This window comes from Danio rerio, chromosome 15 (assembly GCF_052040795.2).
Source record: "Danio rerio strain M-AB ecotype USA chromosome 15, GRCz13ab, whole genome shotgun sequence".
In the NCBI taxonomy this organism is placed as follows: domain Eukaryota; kingdom Metazoa; phylum Chordata; class Actinopteri; order Cypriniformes; family Danionidae; genus Danio; species Danio rerio.
In genome coordinates, this window is record NC_141035.1 from 41,770,097 (window position 1) to 41,790,342 (window position 20,246).

A 20,246-nucleotide genomic window follows, 5' to 3' on the forward strand; every position below is an offset into this window, starting at 1 on the left:
CGATTTTGCAAATTGGATCAACGTTTATATAGTGACGTTGTTTCACCGTCGGACCACCACCGGTGATTCACCGTTGAAATCACAACGTTGTTTCACTCTTACCTTCTTTATGGGTGAATTGTGGTCGTTTTGTAGACGTTGAATGAAGGTTGAATTACCTTTCGATTTTGCAAATTGGATCAACGTTGATACCGTGACGTTGTTTCACCGTCATACATTTCAACGTAAGTTAAATAGAAATTACATACAACGCAAAGTCCATAAATATAGCAAACAAATTTTTACTAACAAAAAATACACGACACAAATACACAACTTAGTCTGTGTATCAATTTATTTAATACACACCTCATTTCATTTATTCTAAATATACAGCAACATTTACAGCATACATAGTTCATTAAAACCATGCAGGTTACTATACATGCTGTACACTCAAATACAGAAAAAAGGCATACAATTAAATAGTCACTTTTTAATTAGGTTTCATGAATTAAAGTTAATGTTTACTAACATGAACAAAGAACAAATACTTGTACAGCATTTATTAATCATTTAATTAATTGAAATATGTCCCGATGCTATTAAAATCAAAATGTATGCTTGTTAACATTAATGCACTGAGCTGACATGAACTGTACTTTCTTTATATGAAAGATGCTTCATTGCTCTTTGTTCATGTTAGTAAATACATTAACACTTACTAATACAACCTTATTGTAAAGTGTTACCGTCTTCAGAAAGACAGATACTAACTAAATTAAACTAAGTAACTAAACTACGCTTCAACCATCACAGTCTCCAAAATACAATTCTGTTTACAAAATACCCACTTTTAAAGTGGCTGCAGTAAAAAAATAAAATAAAAAACATCACTCACAACTAAGAATCACAAGTGAAATACATTACATCTGTTTGAGGTTTTATAGGTTGAGAGAAACACTTGAGGTAAAAGATGGCACTGGGGACAAAAAATCAAGTGTAAAACACTAAAACATCTATATCAGTCTAGCACTTAAATACATATTTATTTCTCAAACACCAGGTGAGTTTCCTACAAAATCAATAATGAGGTTTGCTATTCCAATTCATTGTAAATGAATGGCTTCACTTTCACAATAGTGAAAACTCATGCTATAATCTAAACCTGACATTACTGCTTCACTTTGCAGGTCTGCATGCTAAATATTTATTTATTTATTTATTTTTTTGTATAAAGTAAATCTATTGTGTTTAGCATTACTGCAGCAAAACTGAGCACCTGTGACAGTGGAACATGTAGACAAATATTTCAGTAAATCATCAAGAAAATGTGTAAAATATATGGTTTGATTCTCTCTCACAAACACAACAGTAAAAGCAATTTGTTATTCCATTATTATTATTAGTATCATAAAAATTGCATGTTCACATGGGTCTTATAATAATGGCTCACATTTGTGAATGTAGGACCACTATTTCACTATTACATGTCACATTAAGTGTTCATATAGGTTCTGTTATTAATTACTTGTGTCACCCCAGAGACTTGTTAATCTTCAGAACACAAACTAAAATATTTTAGATTAAATGCTCCTCATCCTCTACAGACAGCAATGGTCCCAAGATGGTCATTGTCAAGATAAGGCACAAAACACATTGTCAAAACGTTCCATGTGACTTCAGTGATTTCAACTGTGAACATACCAAGCTCCAACAACACTTTAGTGAGGCAAAACAAAACAGTAAATACAAATGTGTTTGCGTATATCTCTCCCCCATCAGATCAGCGTGTGTGTTTACTACGAGTAGTATGCACACACCATGACCTGTTGTGGCAAAGGCAAACAAGTTATTTTTACAGTACTTACTGTGATTTAACCTTTATGACAAATGTACTGGACCTGTTACTATACCTGATATATCACTATCTTTTATGAACACAAATTTCACTGTAACGGGTGCTGTTGTTTTGCTCCAGTTACACCTTTAGAGAACACCATACTAGTCAGACATCCATACAAAAGCAGAGAGTTTGGTCTTGTGTAGCAGAACTGCAATAGATGTCTGTCTGTCTAGGCTGACACTGGTTTAGGCCATCAGTATGTCCTTGATGCCCTCAAATGGAGCTTCCAGAAAACCTGCAATAAATGAAATATGAGGTTACAACTAAGTTGGTATCAGCTATTATACAAAGTGAAATTCAAATATTTATTTTTTATTGAATCCAAATTTGTCCTATAATATCGCCACACTCAATAATTTTGACTCATACATCTGAATATTCCTAACTAAGAGAAGTGAAGAATTAGGTGTGATGTCGTCAGGAAGCCCTTCGCCACCACCGGTGCCAGCATTTCCAGAATTCAAATTTCAGATTCTCGAAAAAATTGCTTTTTTTCTTCTTTTTTTTAACAAAGGCTGCAGTAAAGAATCATGAAACATTCAACACATCTAATAATTACAAGTTGTTGTAAACCATTACATGTACTGTAAAAGCTGTTTAAAGCTTTTTAGACATGGTTGAGAAAAACTCTAGAAGGAGTAGCACTTCTGTAAAAGTCTGCATGTAGGACAGAGAATAAAAGGGATAGTTAAAAATTTGTATTCTGTCGTCATTTACTGACCACGTTGAACACAAAAGAAGATATTTTGAAGAAAGCTGCAAATCTATTTAACCATTGACTTCTATAGTATTTTTTTCTACTATGGAGGTCAATGTTTACAGGTTTTTAGTTTTTTTCAGAATAGCCTCTTTTGTGTTCAACAAAATAAACTCATAATGGTTTTAAACCATTTGGGGAGTAAAATGTGAGTAAATTTTCATTCTTGGGTGAACTATCCCTTTCAGTTGGAAAACACCAGAATTCTTAAGTAGACCCTTTTCGCAAGACAGATGATGCATTTCATTTGTCATCTTAATCCTCAAGTTTTTAATATTTAGATTTATTTAAATAGCATGTTTATTTATTTGTTTTAATGACATTTATTAAAACAACTTCTCAATGACATCACATGTACTGGACCTGCTACACATGTATCACTATTTTTTTGAATACAAATTTCACTGTAACGGGTGCTGTTGTTTTGCTCCAGTAATACCTTTAGAGAACACAGTAGTAGTCAAGACATCCATACAAAAGCCTTGGCGTGGAGTAGCAGAACTGCAGTCTGTCCAGGCTGACACAGGTTTAGGCCATCTGCGTGTTCTTGATGCCCTCAACTGGACCTTCCAGAAAACTCAGAAAGTTAAAACCCATTACACCTTTTATCTGCTACTATACAAGTGTAATTTAAGCATTAATTTCTCACTAAATACATATTTGTTCCCCAATACTGTCACATATATAACATCACAACATGATTTCACAATAATATCAATATAACAATATAATATCACAACATAGCCTAACAATCAATAAACAAACAGATTAGAAAGAGAATATCACCAACCAAAGCACCAAGAAGATTTAACAGATAGTTAAAGGTAAAGTAAACTTACATGGACAAAGCCTTTTCCATTCAATGCTGTGCAAGTTAGTGCGTCTCTGGAGTAAGTTACATGTCTAAAAGCAAAAACAACAACAACAGTGAAACGACAGCAGTTAACTTTGTAATAATAACACTAATAATACAGCGTTTAAAATGGATATTGTTTTATAACGTTGCTCAGTAACTTTAAACTGCGTTTGGAGTTTATCGCTTTGAATTTGCCATAAAAACGCTCATTTAGACTAACGTTAAACATGTGACATTACCTCGAGGTTAGCTGCGCGTCACCGGAGCGCAAACAAGACTAAAAACAAACTGGAAAGTTTTAAATGCTTCAAAATTCGAAACACTACACCTCAAAAGTCACGTTTAAGATACACTGACAAAATCGGGGGGTAAATAAAACGTTAAAGCATCTAAAAATACGCTTACCTCGGAATTCTGCTGCACTGCAGGTCAGGTGTTCGTAATTAAGTGAAGTGAAGCGCTGCGCGTGGCCGCGTGCGCGGAGTCCTCCAATACCATGGTAACCAAACATGTTGAATATTGGGTGAAGCCATGACGTTAATTCAACATACAGATCATGATAAAAAAATGTCAACGTTGATTTGTACAAGGATTTCTGTAACTTTTTTCAACCATTTATCATTCAACATTGTTTCAACATTAAAGCAACAACTGACATATTTTCAACCACATTTCAACGTTGAAGCCTTGTCATGTGCAGGCTGTTTTTCAACCATTCAACATTAAACGTTCTATCAACATTATTTCAACGTTCAAAACACAACTGACCTTATTTCAACCATATTTCAACGTTGAAGGTCGGTCGTGTGCCGGCTGGGACTATTACCCAAATGTGACGTATGCGTACTACTGATCACCAATTGGTTAGAGCAGAGATGCCCCAAAGTAGGGCCTGTTGACCCATTGTAATCTCTGATTTGGCCCCGATCCCATCTGAGAGGAGAGTGAGGCCCCGTTTACACTCGTGCGTTTACACTTGTGCAAAAACGATCCGCGTCCACACTCGCGTTTCACCTAGCATTTCTGAACATATCTCCGTCCACACTACGCCACCAAAAACGTATATCACATGACCATTCGCGCACTCTGGGCATGCGCATTCTAGCGAATATATGCCGCTGCTGTAGTAAAAAAGGCAGAGTTCAACTGCACAGTGGCACCTAAAATTCCCTAAAACTAAAATTTGTTTACAATAAAGGCTGGTCTGTTGTCTTCTGGTAGCATTAAAGCCATGTGTTATAGTCATGTGATAGGGGCTTGACGAATAAGGGAAGGATACGTAATGACACAAAAGCCCCAATCAGCTAGCGAATCCCGGCAGCCATGCCTCCGTTTTCAGATGTCTCCGTTTTCCTTCATCCACACTGAGACGGAGCAGCAGCGTTTAGGAATGAAAACAGGCTTTCCAGCGTTTCCAAAACGCTCCGTTTTCGGCGCTCGAAAACTCCGGCGTAGTGTGGACGGATGGCGAAACCGTAGCAAAACTTATGCGTTTTCTAACTAAAACGTAAACGGAGCCTGAGAATGATGGATCCTCTGTTTTAATTTGCCGTAAACTTTTTATTGTTGAGCTACAAAAAAAAGCAAACTGAAATTAAATGTTTTAATTAAATGGAACCCACAAAGCAAAATTTCTCTGACCCAGCTCTGGCCCACACAATCAGGTTTTGCTTGGCCCACATGTTGCAGTGAATTACGGTACAGGACTGTTCCAAATCTGGCTTCCAGACAAGAGCCAAACACGAACCCCATCTGGGCCAAGTCTCAGTCAAGTTAATAACTCATAACTGGGTCTGAACTGGGCCAGATAGGTTGGTGTGTCACGATTGCAATGAAAATGATAAGCCCATGAAGTGCTGCGCTTTAGGCACACTGTGGGCATGCTTTTTCTCAAAGTGACCTGATTCTGACCTGGTAGATTTTTTTTTCTTTGCTCAAAAATTATTTTAATGTATTTTAAATGTGGGTCAAGACTGGCCAAACTCACATGGTCCACATATACTTTTTTAAAATCTGGGCCAAAAATTACATTTTACATCTGGCCCAAATCTGGTGTTCTGCCTTAAAGACGGTGCCACCTATGTCAAACCCGGGCCATGTTTGGTTCACATGCTGGATCCCAGTGCCGGATGAACGCTTGCTGTGCCAACTTTATGCCGAATCTGGGCCAGAATTCATTGCTACTAGGGAGATTAATCAAATTTTTATGTTTTTATGTTTTTATGCAATTATGTTTTAAATTAGTTTGTTTTGTTTTTACTTTAATACTATAAGTTGATTATAAAATGGAAAAATACTGAATTAGTTAATATAAAGCAATGTTTTCTAGTCATTTTTAAATAAATTAGGAAAATACCCATGGTAAATTACCCCACCTATATTAACCTTCGGCCCACTAGCCTCAATCAAGTTTAATTTTTGACCCTTCATAAGAAAAAGTTTTGGCACCCCTCTGTTAGAAAGAATTGTTACTAGCCGCGCTATTAGATTTGCGACACAAGACACCAATTTCACTATATTTAAAGATGTAATATGTATGAGTGTTACCTATTGGTTGAACCAGGTATCAGAGAAGGTTTTATTTTCGCACAGCCCCTCTTCCATTGACACAATACAAATGCAGGTTGCCAGATTAACGACACTAACAGGAATGAGTGTGCCTGATGTTCGAGCCTCACAACGTAAGCTGCTCAGCTAATATTTAAATTTGTGATACTAATAATTTTTGCTCATATAAAATTACCTTGTGGATTTTTAGAACTCTTTTTTAGTGGCGGCTACTTTCCTCCTGAGGTAATGCGAAGTGTTTTCTGCCAAGTGTCAAAATATAACTGAGTAGACTGGAAGTAGGCAGTAGACACAGCTGAATTGTCTAAACCGTCTTTACACCACAAAATGGAGTAGATCCAGCCGTAGATAGGATAAACCTGAATTACAAATGATGCTACCTGCACAACTATATCAGTAATCCCTCGCACTTTGAGCGATACTAAAATGCATTGCAAGTTGAACTGGACCGCAATGTACCACACAGTGGAATAGAAGCTTATAATACTAAGCCAACCCTACATAAACTCAGAGGGCAATGAGGTGAGAGCTCTGCAGAGTGATAGATGAATGATCTTCTAAAAGTTTATGTCCAGACGCTTTCTCAAAAATGCTTTCATTCTCAAAAAATCTGACTCACAGGCATATCCAAATCTTTGTCCAATTCCGCCGCTGTACGTTTCACTTGACGGGAACAAGGAGGAAGCAATTATCTGAGGCATGCTATGTATGATTAATGTTTTTCTTTCTCACATTCCTCTTCCCATTTTAAATTGCACATTTTCTCTTTATCTTTCCGTCTGTCCAAGCAACAGTAGTCTATCAGGTGGAAAATTGCATTTCTCCAAGTGTCTTTACACACGCTCTGAATAAACAGAACAAATAAAAGTGATCTAAGCCAACCCCGCGGGCATCACTCAGCACGCCGTCATCTACATTCATGCTCCATTTTAGGCTATTATAACAACAAAAAACGCCAGGCAAGATGGTAGATGACTCCTAAATCAAGTTTCTCATGATGGCTGTCATCTTGTTTCCATCCCCCAACTATCTCAGCCTCTCTTTTTTTCCTCTTCCTCATCCCCTCTCATTTCCTCATCATTCACTATCAACCTTTTTTTTTCTCTCCAATTTGATTTTTATGAAGTGACCGCGACCATGACAGCTGGCGAATCACTCCTCCATTATTAGATCTCGCAAAACAAGAAGGAGGACTGAAAAGAGCGAGCAGTACGGACATCGAAATTAAATAAAAGCAAGCGCTTTCTTCCTGGTCACAGCTCGGCAGTTTCTGATTAAATTGTAAATACGTAAGGGGTGTGATGTGGTCGCCTGGTTTAGTAAGTTGGCAAATGAAACTTATCTTGGGTTCGAGGTCGCCCAAATCTTTCATTTTTTTTTCAGCCGTAGGCAAAGAGGAAGGCTATTTTCCATCTATCTGTATAACAGTGCCACTGTCAAGCCCCATTGAACATGATGAGAAAAAGAGAGTAGATATGAAGCCGCATGTGGTCTTTGAAGCAGATTGGAGTATCTGTGTATTTACTAAGAGACCCATAACCATTATGGCACAAACCCCCCTCTTTCAGCCCACCCTGCTGCATCCACACAACGGCTCCACAGCCCGTAGATGAGATGAACTCTGTTCTCCTCTTACCACCCCCTAAAAAAACCTTCAGAAGCATAGGGACCCACTCTCCCTCATTAAAAAAACAACAGCCATTAATACTGGATGAGAAGCACTAAGGAAGAGGGGCAATTTTTTTGTTTTTTTTTTGAAAAGGGCGTTGCGCTCTACCACCGAGCATGCGCGCCTTTCTCACATACCCTGTTTTAGCTTCTTTCCTCCTGTACATACACTAATGCAGTCCAGCATTTGATCTTACACCTCGATCGCTTACACCTTTACAGATGGTGCGCTTGTCCTTACCGTCCTCAAACCTCTTGACCTGTAGAGCTTAAGTTGATGTTCTGTTTATTCTGGAATTAATTAAGCAGAATTCCAAGAGTCAATGCAAAGGTCTGCATCGGCTCCTAAGAGACTCTCTTTAGAATTTCTTCATAGCCTCTGAAAATATTTAGTGACAGGAAGCTATAGATAATCAATGACTTTGATAGCAAATTGACTTCAGTCATTGATGCACCAAAACTAATGATCCCACAATGCAACACTTTCACTACCTAAAATAGATTTTTCTTGTCTTTGCTATGTGCATTTAACAGACTTTTTAGTACTATATCTAAATTAGTATTATTATTTAACATAAACCTCAATAAAATCTCAGTTTATTTCTTTCTTTTCTTCTAACAGCCATTTCTTTCAGTGTTGGAAACTGTCCGCCTAAGGAGTTATTTGTTTGATCTTAGAACTGAATATTTAAATAGCTGCTCAGAAGTGTGTCTGTTTGTGTGTGTGTGTGTATTAATGTTAGTATGATTCTGTTATTCAGTTGGATGCAGAGCTCCAGGGGAAGCAGGGGTAGACGGTGGTGCTGTAGCCCTGTAGCATGACTCTGTCTTTGGGGACAGTGTTGGGCTGCAGGCCCTGTCTCTGGATGGTGCTGTGGGATTCATAGAAGGGTAGTGGATGCATAATGAATGCTCTAGTCCACAGGCTCTGTACACAGCATAATTAGCCTCATCAAAGGATGAAGCCATAAGCAACAGCGCCTAGAAGACCCCGCACTACGAGTCTTAACTAAAACAAAGCCGCCATTAGTCACCTACTCTGCATGAGCCATACTCGCTCTATTGGGATTCCTGCAGTGGTAATGTTTACTTGTTCCTTGAAATTTTTCCTTAAATTACTTGTGTTGTTTTGTTGTGGAAAGCCAGGATGCCAAAGAGTAGGGATAGCAGAATAGGTATAAGGAGGATCATGTGCAATTTACTGTTTCATTGGTAGTTTGTTTTTTTATTATGTGAATACATCACAGCAGGAGTGTCAATTCTTGCTCCTAGAGGGATAACGTCCTGTGGAGTTTGACTCCAACTTGTCTTAACACATGTTTGGGAGTAAATAGTAAAGACATGGTCACACTGCACTTTTCGCCCCATTGACTTTCATTCATATGCGAATGCGCCAGAACGGAAAAGCAAGCTTGTGCAAAAAGTTTCACAATTCACTGCATTTAAAAGTTCAAGCTTGTTGAACTCTGAATTGTGAATTTGTGTCATCTGAATTCCTGAGACCAACACAAGCTCAAAAACATAACAGAAATTTATGTTCAGCTCATTTTAGCATCATCTTGATTCATCCTAACCCTTTTACACAGCACCGCCCAAACTAATTTCACAGTCTAATCAAAGTGTGACTGTGGCTTTATTGACAACCTCAATTAGCTGCATCAGGTTTGTTTAATTGTAGATTGATACTAAAGTCTACATCAGGGGTGCTCAACCCTGCTCCTGGAGATCGACCTTCCTAAAGAGTTCAGCTCCGACCCTGATCAAACACACCTGAATCTATTAATCAGGACCTGAACAGCACTTGATAATTATAGGCAAGTGTGTTTAATATGGGTTGCAACTGAAATCTGCAGGAAGGTCGATCTCCAGGAACAGGGTTGGTCACCCCTGGTCTACATGGTAGGAGGGACATGGTATGGAGATATCATCCCGAGGCCTCTAGAGCAGGGATCACCAAACTTGTTCCTGGAGTTCTGGTGTCCTGCAGATATTAGCTCCAACCCTAATCAAACACACCTGAACAAGCTAATCAAGGTCTTACTAGGTATACTTAAAACACCCAGGCAGGTGTGTTGAGGCAAGTTGGAGCTAAACCCTGCAGGGCATCGGACCTCCAGGAACAAGATTGGTGACCCCTGCTCTAGAGATTGTGCAGTGCCATTGATGTGATTCAAGTCCTGTGAATAGATGATGCCAACCATTGAGGACTTCTAGCGGTCTCCATAACTCTGTACCAGGCTGTATTCTAAGCAGATCCTATGGCGGTTATGGAGGAGTAGAAAACATGAGACTGATTCCTGAAAGACTCAGTGACAGATGAGTCTCTGCATTGATCTTTGTCCCTTACTCACACCTGCAGCTTCTCAATGATGGACGTTCAGCGTTGTCCAGTGCCTGGCGCCTAGACTGCAGCTCTGCACAAGAGGCTTGGCCAGAGGAGAAGTGGTCGTGCCCTACTGTGCCTGGTTTCTCCTGAGGTTTTTACCTTCACTTTTGCCAATTGGTGAAGTTTTGTTCCATGCCACAGTCGCCACTGGCTTGCTTGGTTTGGGATTTCGATTTACTTTTCAATGTGTGTAATTCAACTACAACTCTGACAACTGGACTGACACAGTTTCAATTTCAATTTACTAGGACTTCTATGTTAAGCTGCTTTGACACAATCTACATTGTGAAAGCGCTATAAAAATAAAGATGAATTGAATTGAATAGTGGTTCTCCATGAGGATTTGCACTCAATTTGCTCTAGAGTTAGGCAGAGTTGGTTTGTAATCTCCAAAACGATTCCGATGTGCAGTAGAGTCCAATAAAGTCTCTGTCCAGTGGGAATATAGAACTCTAGACAAACATAAGCACATGACAAAGGATGGAAATGACTTTGCACTGTTCCATCTGTAAATGTTTGACCTCTGTGTAGCAGTTTTGTTATTGGCTAGAGACAGAGCCCTAAAATGCAGGACCACGTCTCTCTCCCTTTCTCACCGTCTCCTCAGCTAGCAGCCTATGTCTTCGAGAAAAAGGTCAAGGTTGCACCAGAGCACCTTAGCGATTTGCTTCTCGCTGAAATATACCCATTATATTGTGTGTATCTTCAAGGGCCTTGTGTGTGTGCACATGAACCATGTCCTATTTTTGACCAAAGCATCAGGACAAAATTCCAGAAAACAGAGCCCCCCTCTTTGCCTTTTTTGTTGTGTGACTGGGATTTATAGGGTGTGCCTATATGTCTCTGACAATGATACATTAGTTGTATACCTTGAGCGAGCTTAAATCTTTCCAGTTCCCTTTTGTTTTCTTGGTCTTTTTAAGCGTAAGGTGGTGGTTCCTCATTAGATCTTCTGTAGGCTAATGACTGCTGTCTGTGCTGAAAAGGTTTCAGTATGGATCGGCTGTGTCCTCAGGGCTCTGGACTGTGTGCCACCAGGAATTCCCCTGAGAGAGGTCAACTCAAAGACTGACCCGGCCTTCCTGTCAAAAGCAGGACACACTTATGCTCTTGCAGATAATCCACACATAAGTCATCAAGACATCTATTTAATGTTTGTGGGTTTATCTTAAATTAATAGTTTGTTCGTGGATATTAAAATAACATTCGTCAGATTAATTTGTGACATTTATGAGTGTATAGTAAAATACAATGCTTTGCAGATGATTAACACTTTCAGATGCCTGGAAGATGTATGTGTGTTTCTGGACAGTCGTATTTTAATTTCAATACTGTTCAGCAGAAATGTAATACATTTATCTAAACTCATTAAGCTCTGGTGATAAATAAATTGTGCCTCCTATGTGCAGTACATGTCATATTTTCATATTTTCTATCTGTATGCGTAATGGTGTGGAAGTATATACATTATGCCAAGTGTAGACGCACATCAGGGATTAACTTCATCTTCGTAAGGGTTAAACACTGTAGTTTATCGTGCATGTGAGACTCTGTCTGATTGTCGTTCTGAGTGAAATCGCTATTGACAGTGGCAGAGGGCTGATAAGAGAGGCTTAGTCGCTAATTACTGCTCTGTACTGTCTGTTTCAGTCAATGAAGATATCCCTGTCTCTCTCTCTCTCCGGACTGGACCCTCTGTTTTTTGGGGAATTGTAGATTAGCCAGCGTTCTTCGCCTCTCTCGCTTTGCTCTTAGCTCGCTCATCAAATCGGTAAATGCAAATGTGCCCATTTGTTTGTTAGGATGGCAGGTTTTAGCATCTCTCCAGTGTGTTGTGTTTGGTTATCTTTGCTACAGTGTCTCTGCTCTCGCTAATCTCCAAACATTAGATTACTCTCTGCTAATTAAAGTGCCTGCAGAGCCAAGAAGGTGCTGGGAAGAGAGGCAAGAGTGAAGTGATTGAAAACATCTTCTATCTCTCTCTCTCTTAGATCCTGCCATAACATTGATAGGTCAAGGAGATGAGCAGGACTGATTGCTACTTCTGTATTTGAGTTCGGAACAGCATATAATAACGATTGTATCTCATTAGCTTTGAGTCAATGAGTTGCTTAAAGAATCTTTCGGTCAAGCCTTCCCAGTTAGCTTAAGGGCTGATTTATACTTCTGCGTTAAGCGCATGCGTATGCACCGGCGCAGCCTACATGTGGACGTATAGCCCTCGCAGTGGCAGTCGTAAAATTTAACTACTTCAAGAGTTCACACTTAGCTGATGATTGATAGTAAAGCTAGTTTGGCGTGCTGTCCCGGGAGAGAGCCCTGAGCTTATAAGATCCTCGAGCCCTGGGCTCCCTCGCGTTGCAAGGCGAGAGGGGAGTTTGAGCTCAGGTAGATCTCTGACTCCCCTTCTTGCTTGTTGTAGCTAAGTGTCGGATATGTATGCTGAAAGGTATACTCAGAGTTTAGCTAATGTATTGTGATTAATTGTTTAGAGTGCTTGTTTTTGAACTGTGGGAGGAAACCGGAGGACCCGGGGAAAACCCACGCGACCACGGGGAGAACGAGCAAACTCCGCACAGAAATGCCGTCTGGTTTGGAAAAGGAATAAAAACAGGGGCATTCTTGCTGTGAGGCAACAGCGCTAATCGCCGGCCACCGTGACGCCCGTTTGAAGGAGGGAAAGTAGGGTTGGGTGGGGGGGTTTCTTCAAGACGAAGATATTGAGATGAGAAAAGTCTGGTTATTTATAGTGAGTTAAGGATCGTCTGATAGGATAATCAGTCATTAGCTAAAGTTGGAACAGCTGTGAACAATCATAAGCACGTGATCCTCTCGAAATTTGTTTATGAATAAACTTCACATGTCGAAATGACACATAGCGCAAGCTCTGTGATTGGTTGACTTGGTAGCGCTGACGAGTGTGGGTGGGACCAAGAGCCACTGCAACTCTTTGGAGTGAGTGTTTACAAGTAAGAGTCCTGTGAAGGAGATCAAGTTGGACACTGTTGCTTTGTGTTCCCTTTATGATTAAAGTTGTTGCACATCCGCCGGTTCCTGCTGCAAAGTGAGCAAGTTTGAGCTACTTATACATTAAGGTAGCGTTCAGAAAAAATAAAACACCAGGAAAGAAACACAGCACAGAGGAACATAAACACCTACTGCCAGCTAGAGTTTCAGAAGTGCTATTGCCGAGCAACACAGACAGTGTGCAGAAGTATAAATGCACGGCTATGCGCAAGGCAAGTGCCGTGGGTCACGCTGACCTTTTAACGCAGAAGTATAACCAGGCTTAACTGGGAATAGACAGTAGTTGAACTTACATGTTGTTTAGCTTGTCATTTTTGGTCATCATCGCATTCAAGCCAAAGAAAGGTCAGGTTGGTTTGTGTATGCCGTTAACTACCTTGATTACTGAGTTTTAGTTGGACCATCTCCATCTGATACAATATAACGTGTTTTATCGAACAGGGAAATGTCCTTGTAATATCTTAGCACTCATTTTATCATATTAAACAATGACAACACATCTTAGCGTATAAGGAATTGTTTTGTTGGACTACGTCTTACTATTAACAGAATATGCAGGTCTAATGTGTTGCAGATAATTGAGTTTTAGCTCAAGCTGCTGTTGGGAAGCCTATGCCTAGGAATAGTAGGTTTCTCTGGGACTTTTACCATCTCAAGCTTAGCTTACATTTTCAGCATGCCAGGGGGAAGAGAGAAAGAGACTGCTGAGATCAGCAGCACATAGTTGCTATAAGTGAAAGGAAAGAGGGGAGCTGCACAAAAATTGCTTATAGATTTATTTTTGTCAAAATTGGAAATGGCTTCTATGTGTTTTTCTCCCTTTCATCCTCTTTCTCCTTTAAGTTTCACACCCTCTGCATTTTTAGTATTACGCCTAAATCTATAAACCTTATGTGTGTGCTTGAACGAGTGTTCAGCAGAATGTGTTAAATAGAGGGTAAATGGCAGTGTGCACACACACACACACACACACGCACTCTTATGTTTGACAGCAACGGGGATAAATGTCACTCGTGACAATGTGTGTGTCGTGCCAGAGAGATGCCCTTTTCTGCGATGTCCCCCTACGACCCCTCCAGCACGCTCAGGTCTCAATATGGTGTCAAGTGCTGGGACCTGCACATCTATATGCATGTTCACACCTTTGTGCACACATAGAGATACGCAAGCAGGTGGAGGAGGGCTTTTGGAGCTCAGAGACCCAGAGCGGAGAAGTGCTGACAGAGTAGGATGTGATTTCAGGATCACTGTGTGATCAGATATGCCCAGCGTGATGCCTGCTAACCAACCTCTCCTCCTGTGAGCTCTTGTGAGCTTCTACGCCTTGCAGCTCACTCTCTATATTGCTTTTTCAGAGTTTCTTCTTTGCCTCAGTATTTTGTTTCTGTTTATTTGTGAGTGTAGTCACAGTAATCTCCACCAGACATGGCTTTCTCCTTCCCCTGGCCTTCCCAGACCTCATCCTGTAGTTTATCTCACAGTATTCGTCATGTTTTGTAAATAAACAGCTTCTAAATAATGATGCCGTATAACCCATTAATGTGGGCCTTTAGCCATAATAAAAGGTGCAATCCATATTGCAAACGGCCACAGTGAGCACTTAATTAATCTTAATTGCTTGCCACTTTGAACAGCCTGCGGAGTCCACGTCATTACTCTAAATGACTTCTCTCTGAAAAATTGCACATGCAAGACCTTTTTTTTCTTGTTCATTCTCCTTGCTTGATGAGATGAAATGCAAACTCCTCCCCTTTTGCCTTCTATCAGTCTGCTTCTTATGCTAGCAATTCCACCACACAGAGGACCAGGGAAAACCTTTCGTAAGCTGCCAAACAGCTTTGGCTGTTGGTGGGGAGGCTATTTGCCATTGTGGTCCAGGCGGAAGAGCCGTGGGTGTGTGGGGGGAAATGGGGTTGAGAAATGGTTCCTCCTTCATCCTTATCACTGTGTAGCACACCTGCAGTCCTTATGGTGCAGTGCTCCTAATTGCTTTCCTCCCTCAACCTTACTCCGCAAGGCCTGCTCCCAATATCTGCCCATGCCTCTCATTCCAGGATAACTGCCTCTCTTGTCTATGAATGCCACCGAAGACATGAATTTATGGGTCTTGCCATATGGTTTGCAGGAAGTGATATAAAGAATTGGTTGTGTCCTTTCTTAGCTGCCATGTTGTTACTGCCTTAGTCTGAATTAAAGATAGAGTTAGCTCTTTGGAAAGACTTAACTTACAATCTAGGCAAGTTAATAAACATTAGTCACATCTGTAGATCAGTTGAAGTGGCTAAAAATGGAAACCCTAAATCATTTTCTGGTTCTAAACCTTTACAGAAGGATCTTTGGTCCTGGTGGTATTGTAAGTTAACACATAACTTCCTCATGCAAGATTAATGTAAGGAGCAAATTAGGCTGATGTGTTTAAGTCACTCTCAGAACATACAATACCTGCCCTGTCATAATGATACCTGTATGATTTTCCCCCTCTCTCAAGCAGAGGCAAAATCTGTTATTGGTCCCCTACCTACTTGTGTCAGGCTAGTCATTGAGAGGTAATTTTGTGACACAATGGTGCCTGAAGATGGATGGTTCTCCAGACCTCTCTTTAGTCTGAAAGTGTCATAATAGTCCTGCCTCTGTCTAGGGGCCTGTGGGAGGCTTCTGTAATGTGTAGGGTCCATCCCTTGGTGTGCATTGAAAAAGCTTTTCCTTTTCCTATGATAAGACATTGGGACAAAGACTGTTTCTACTCTAGCTAGTGTAGATACAGGAAGTAATGCTTTTAGGAATGCCTATTTGTCAGGGTGGGAGAAGATGGCTTCTCCCTTCAATTGTTGTTCTCTTGCCTCCTCTTTCTAACACAAAAGCACTCTCCCTAGTGCAGTTTTTCCAAAGAATATTACTGTGGGGACCAAGAAAGGAGGAAAAAGATGAGTGGGTATCTTTAATGGGAGCTACGTTCAGGATCCAACCAGGCACAGCTGAGGACATTAAGCATGGAACGCAGTGAGTGACCATGGCATCCGCGTCCGCAGAGTGTAACCATATCCCTGCTATTTTAGGCACTTGGCCTAGGCTTACGTGCCACTCCCTGCAGCACAGCTGGACAGATTGAAGCAGCAGGAACTGCAGCAGTTGGAGTAGCTTCTTCATGATCTGGCCTCTGGGGTCACGAGGGGTCTACAATACGCCAGTTGGCAGCACCCTCGGTGGTGATGAATGTTCGGGAACTCGTTGGGTGACGCCGAATTTCTCATCATTAATCCTGGCCATTATAAGGCCTTTTCCACCATCATTGATCCCACAGTTCCTATTCCCCCCAGCTGACGCAGCCCCTCTAGAGAGGGAGGGGGTGGTCCGGGTCATTGGTTATCGAGGTAGGAGGATGGAGATCAAGCCCCTGGCAGTGTGTCAGCAGCAGCCGGAAGGTAGAGGAGTACAGCAGATGTTGTGAAGTACAGATCTCCTTTGCGCATACAAATTTGAGTTTGCTGACAGTGGAAGCTAACGCCAACAGTGGGTTGTTGTGTAAAGCTGGGTTTAAGGATGGAAGAGCTTTTAGAGGTTTGCCATATGTCATCAGAATCTAAAGGTCACCTTTATCCTTATGTGACTGCTAGAGAAAGTATTAAATGACAAAATCTGAAGGAAAGCAAATTAAACATCATGCAAACATCAGCATTTCTAACAGTTTCACTCATATTGAAGATACTACTCTCTAACTTTTTTGAAGTGTTCAGAAGTTTGGAAGTGTTTTAGTGCCCCTATTCCTACTTTTCTTTCTTTATTCCTTATATTCTTATTTTAAATTGCTCTGTCCTGTCTAGTTTTGCCAAATCATATATATATATATATATATATATATATATATATATATATATATATATATATATATATTTTTTTTTTTTTTTTTTTTTTTTTTGTCGTCTCCTTCTGTCCTTTTCGTTCACTTACATGTTCCTGCTTGCAATTGCAAATGCTATCTAACAAAGCAAGGGAAAGACTATCAGCTGTGAAATAACAGAATATCAGGGTCTTCATGTGTCTGCCACCCTAACTCTCAGAAAATAAAGGTACAAAATATGTCAATGGGGTGACATCCTTTCAAAAAGTACACTAATGTACCTTACAGGTGCATATTGGTGCCTTTAGGGTACAATTTATGTAATTTAGGTTACAATTTACAAATTTTTTGTCACTAATGAGGTTCATAATTCAGGTATTAATCTTTACCTTTAAGGTGCATATGTGTAGCTTTTTAAAAGATGCAACTTTAATGATAGGCTTTGTACCTTCGAGTACATCTGAGAGTTAACAAGAAGTGGAGTATTCGGTAAAGGTGTGCTATGAAAACAAATAAGGAAAGTGGATTATTTTCCCCCAGGGTCTGTCTTCTACTCAACAGTATGTCTTGATTAAGAGTAACCCCTTCTAATTGCCCAGCTTCCAGGACAGATGGAGGGTTTCCTCTGCCCTGCAGGGGACGTAATGCATTTAGCACCACTATCTCTTGCTCGTCTTGTTCTAAATGGTGTTTCCTTGTAACCAAATGAAGACATTTTCTGAAAGAAATGTTCTAATTTAGTAAATTTGATACACCTAAAATGCGGCTGGGGCAAAACGTTGGCGCAGTGGGTAGCACTGTCACCTCACAGCAAGAAGGTTTGAGCCTCGGCTGGGTCAGTTGGCATTTCATTATAGAGTTTGCATGTTCTCCCCGTGTTTGTGTGGGTTTCCTCAGAGTGCTCCGGTTTCCCCCACAGTCCAAAGACATGTTCTGTAGGTGAATTGGGTAAGCTAAATTGGCCGTAGTGTGTATGTCCTTGGTCATCCAGGTTGGGGGTTGAGCGCCCACCTCATAAAAACTAAATGTTACAAAACACCAATATGGTGTGTCTAAATATCAACTTCGCTATAAATGGCCCTGGGAGTAAGTAAGTAAAATGCAGCTGCGCTTGAACCTTTTAACAAGCAAGCATGATGTTCTCTGGTGTTAAGTAAAAACAAGGCAAACTGAACCTTTAGTGGTCTGTCATCACGTCCAGTAGCAATGCAGGAATGGCCTCTCAGTGCAGGTGTTTTTTGGATTGGAATGTGTCTGTTTGTGTGCACGTGTGTGTGTGTGTGGGTCAGCTAGACGATGTAATTACTCGGATCACTGAGCATGAAGGTGGGGCCATGCTCTCCTTTCAGTAGTAGGTCGTGGCCGGCAGCTGGGGAGCTAATACTCCTATCAACAGCTGTGTAATCACAATCCTGTAGTCCAGCCAGTATGGACTCGCTCACCTGCCAACACGCAGCACACACCAGCCCTCGGACTCTAACTCCCATGATCCTTTGGTGCATTTGCAGGTGCACGCTCAATAGACAGGACAGGGAGCTCTAATTAGAGACATGCACATGAATCGCTTGACTGTTGCTGAAACATTCGCTGGAAGCCAGGTGGAGAGTTCAAGGTGTTTTCCGTGGTAATGAATGCAGACGGAGGGGTTTGATTAGCACCACTTTGCACAGTTCGGGAAACCTATCTCTGGAATCTTAGTTAAACTAGCTAGGGACATATTATTGTGAGTTATTTCCATGTAATGGTTGATCCCATCTTTTCATAAGTTGGCAGAGGCGGCGGTCACGGTAGCTGGTGGGTTTTGTGGTTTCAGCGAAGATGAAGACATTAAGGGGAGGTGTTGCTTTATTACTTCACTGTTTCCCTAATGGAGGAAAAAAAAAATTAAATTAGCTGCTAATTTGCACTGATGTCTCTGGTGGCAGGAAGTTGCATGTCGTGTCAGTTTCTATTAGAAGAAGCTCTGTCACTTTTTTTTTTCTCGTGATATTTCCTTCTGACTGAACAGCGAATAGCGCATGCTGCGATTGACCTTTTAAGAAGACACCATTAGGTTTGCCGGATTAAATATACTATCAGTTTGTTAAATGACACAAAGTAATTAAAAGGGGTTTGTTGTTCTATTCATCATGTTCACGTAGTATTGAATTTTGATAGCCAATTTTTTTTCGGCTGCTTTTTCAGACAGCTGCCTCTTTGATCCGCAAATCTTAGCATTTCATTAACTGTCTGTCTGCGGGTGTCTTAACATTCTCAAAGCTCTGACTGACACTTTACACTACGATGAGTATCATAAAGATAATTGCGTCTGTGTTTAATAAGATTAGCCGCATCCCATTTCCGCTAACAAATGTCCCGCGTTTAAATCCATGAATGCTAGCACGTCTTAATCTTTACGCATTGGTATAGATGTGTTAAAAGCGTAGGGGGTGTCGTATGGGGTCCCTCTCAAAAGTGTCTCGATTAAAACAATGACCTGTGATTGGATGTCGAGGTGGATGAAAAGTAAAGATTGATTTCCATTTACCCCCCATTAAGAGTCAGACATCTGGAATATCGCCTGCATATCAGGCGCGTGTCATCTGTTTTACATTCAGGAGCTTTAACGGAGGCCTTTCCTCCTCCGCCCTGTCAGAATAACTTTGCTCGCTCACGTCTGGAATGTGAGCCCTCTGCCTGCCTTTGACAGATGAATAGAAATCAAGCTGCATTGTTTGATAGGTGCTTGGGATTGTTTTTACCTCTTTGCTAATAGGGGCTCTGCGCGGTGGATCGGTCTTTGTGTAGGCTCCTCAAGTGTGCGTCTGGTGCATTTCGATGTCTGTCTGTAATATTTTTTTTTCTTCCTTTCTCTGCATTTTTGGTGTGTTGTGTGAGGTTTCTCTCGGGTCGCCGGGCCGCCCCGTGTCATGTTGTTGTCAGTCAGGAGCTGCAGGCCAAGCGTGGAGACGGAGCAGGAGACAGAGGAAAGCATGAAAAATACATGATAATCATGCCGCCACACTGAGCACAAAGGCCTAATTGGGAAAGAGGCTCTTTTCCCCTGTTTGCGCTGCTGTAGCAGCCCGCGGGCTCCAAAGCTCAGGCTCTGCAGAGAGACGCCACACTGTGACTCTATTCCAATCCTTTACTTTATCTTATTTATTCAGACACAGCTTTTAGCATAGGATTTCACAACATTGTGTTTATAAAAAAAACCTTTTAAAACAACAACAGCAAACAGCAAAGCCAAGAAATGCAAAAGCATCCAAGTGTTTGCAT

General features: G+C 40.8%; 1 protein-coding gene and 2 long non-coding RNA genes across 12 annotated transcripts in view; 1 reads left to right on the forward strand and 2 right to left on the reverse strand.

The window, feature by feature from the left end:
* robo2 (roundabout, axon guidance receptor, homolog 2 (Drosophila)) overlaps nucleotides 1-20,246 on the forward strand; it is an 848,620-nt gene that overhangs the window by 561,878 nt on the left and 266,496 nt on the right.
* Nucleotides 317-4,317, reverse strand: LOC137487783 (uncharacterized). Its single transcript, XR_015509767.2, has 5 exons — nucleotides 4,267-4,317; nucleotides 3,904-3,984; nucleotides 3,482-3,545; nucleotides 3,082-3,208; nucleotides 317-2,120 (listed from the first exon to the last, which is right to left on the reverse strand). It is a non-coding gene; the product is annotated as an uncharacterized LOC137487783 (long non-coding RNA).
* The window catches only part of LOC141377910 (uncharacterized), a 45,677-nt gene continuing 42,466 nt past the window's right edge, over nucleotides 17,036-20,246 (reverse strand). The window contains exon 4 of the long non-coding RNA XR_015509781.1: nucleotides 17,036-18,849. This is a non-coding gene — a long non-coding RNA (uncharacterized LOC141377910). The remainder of the gene's footprint in view (nucleotides 18,850-20,246) is intronic.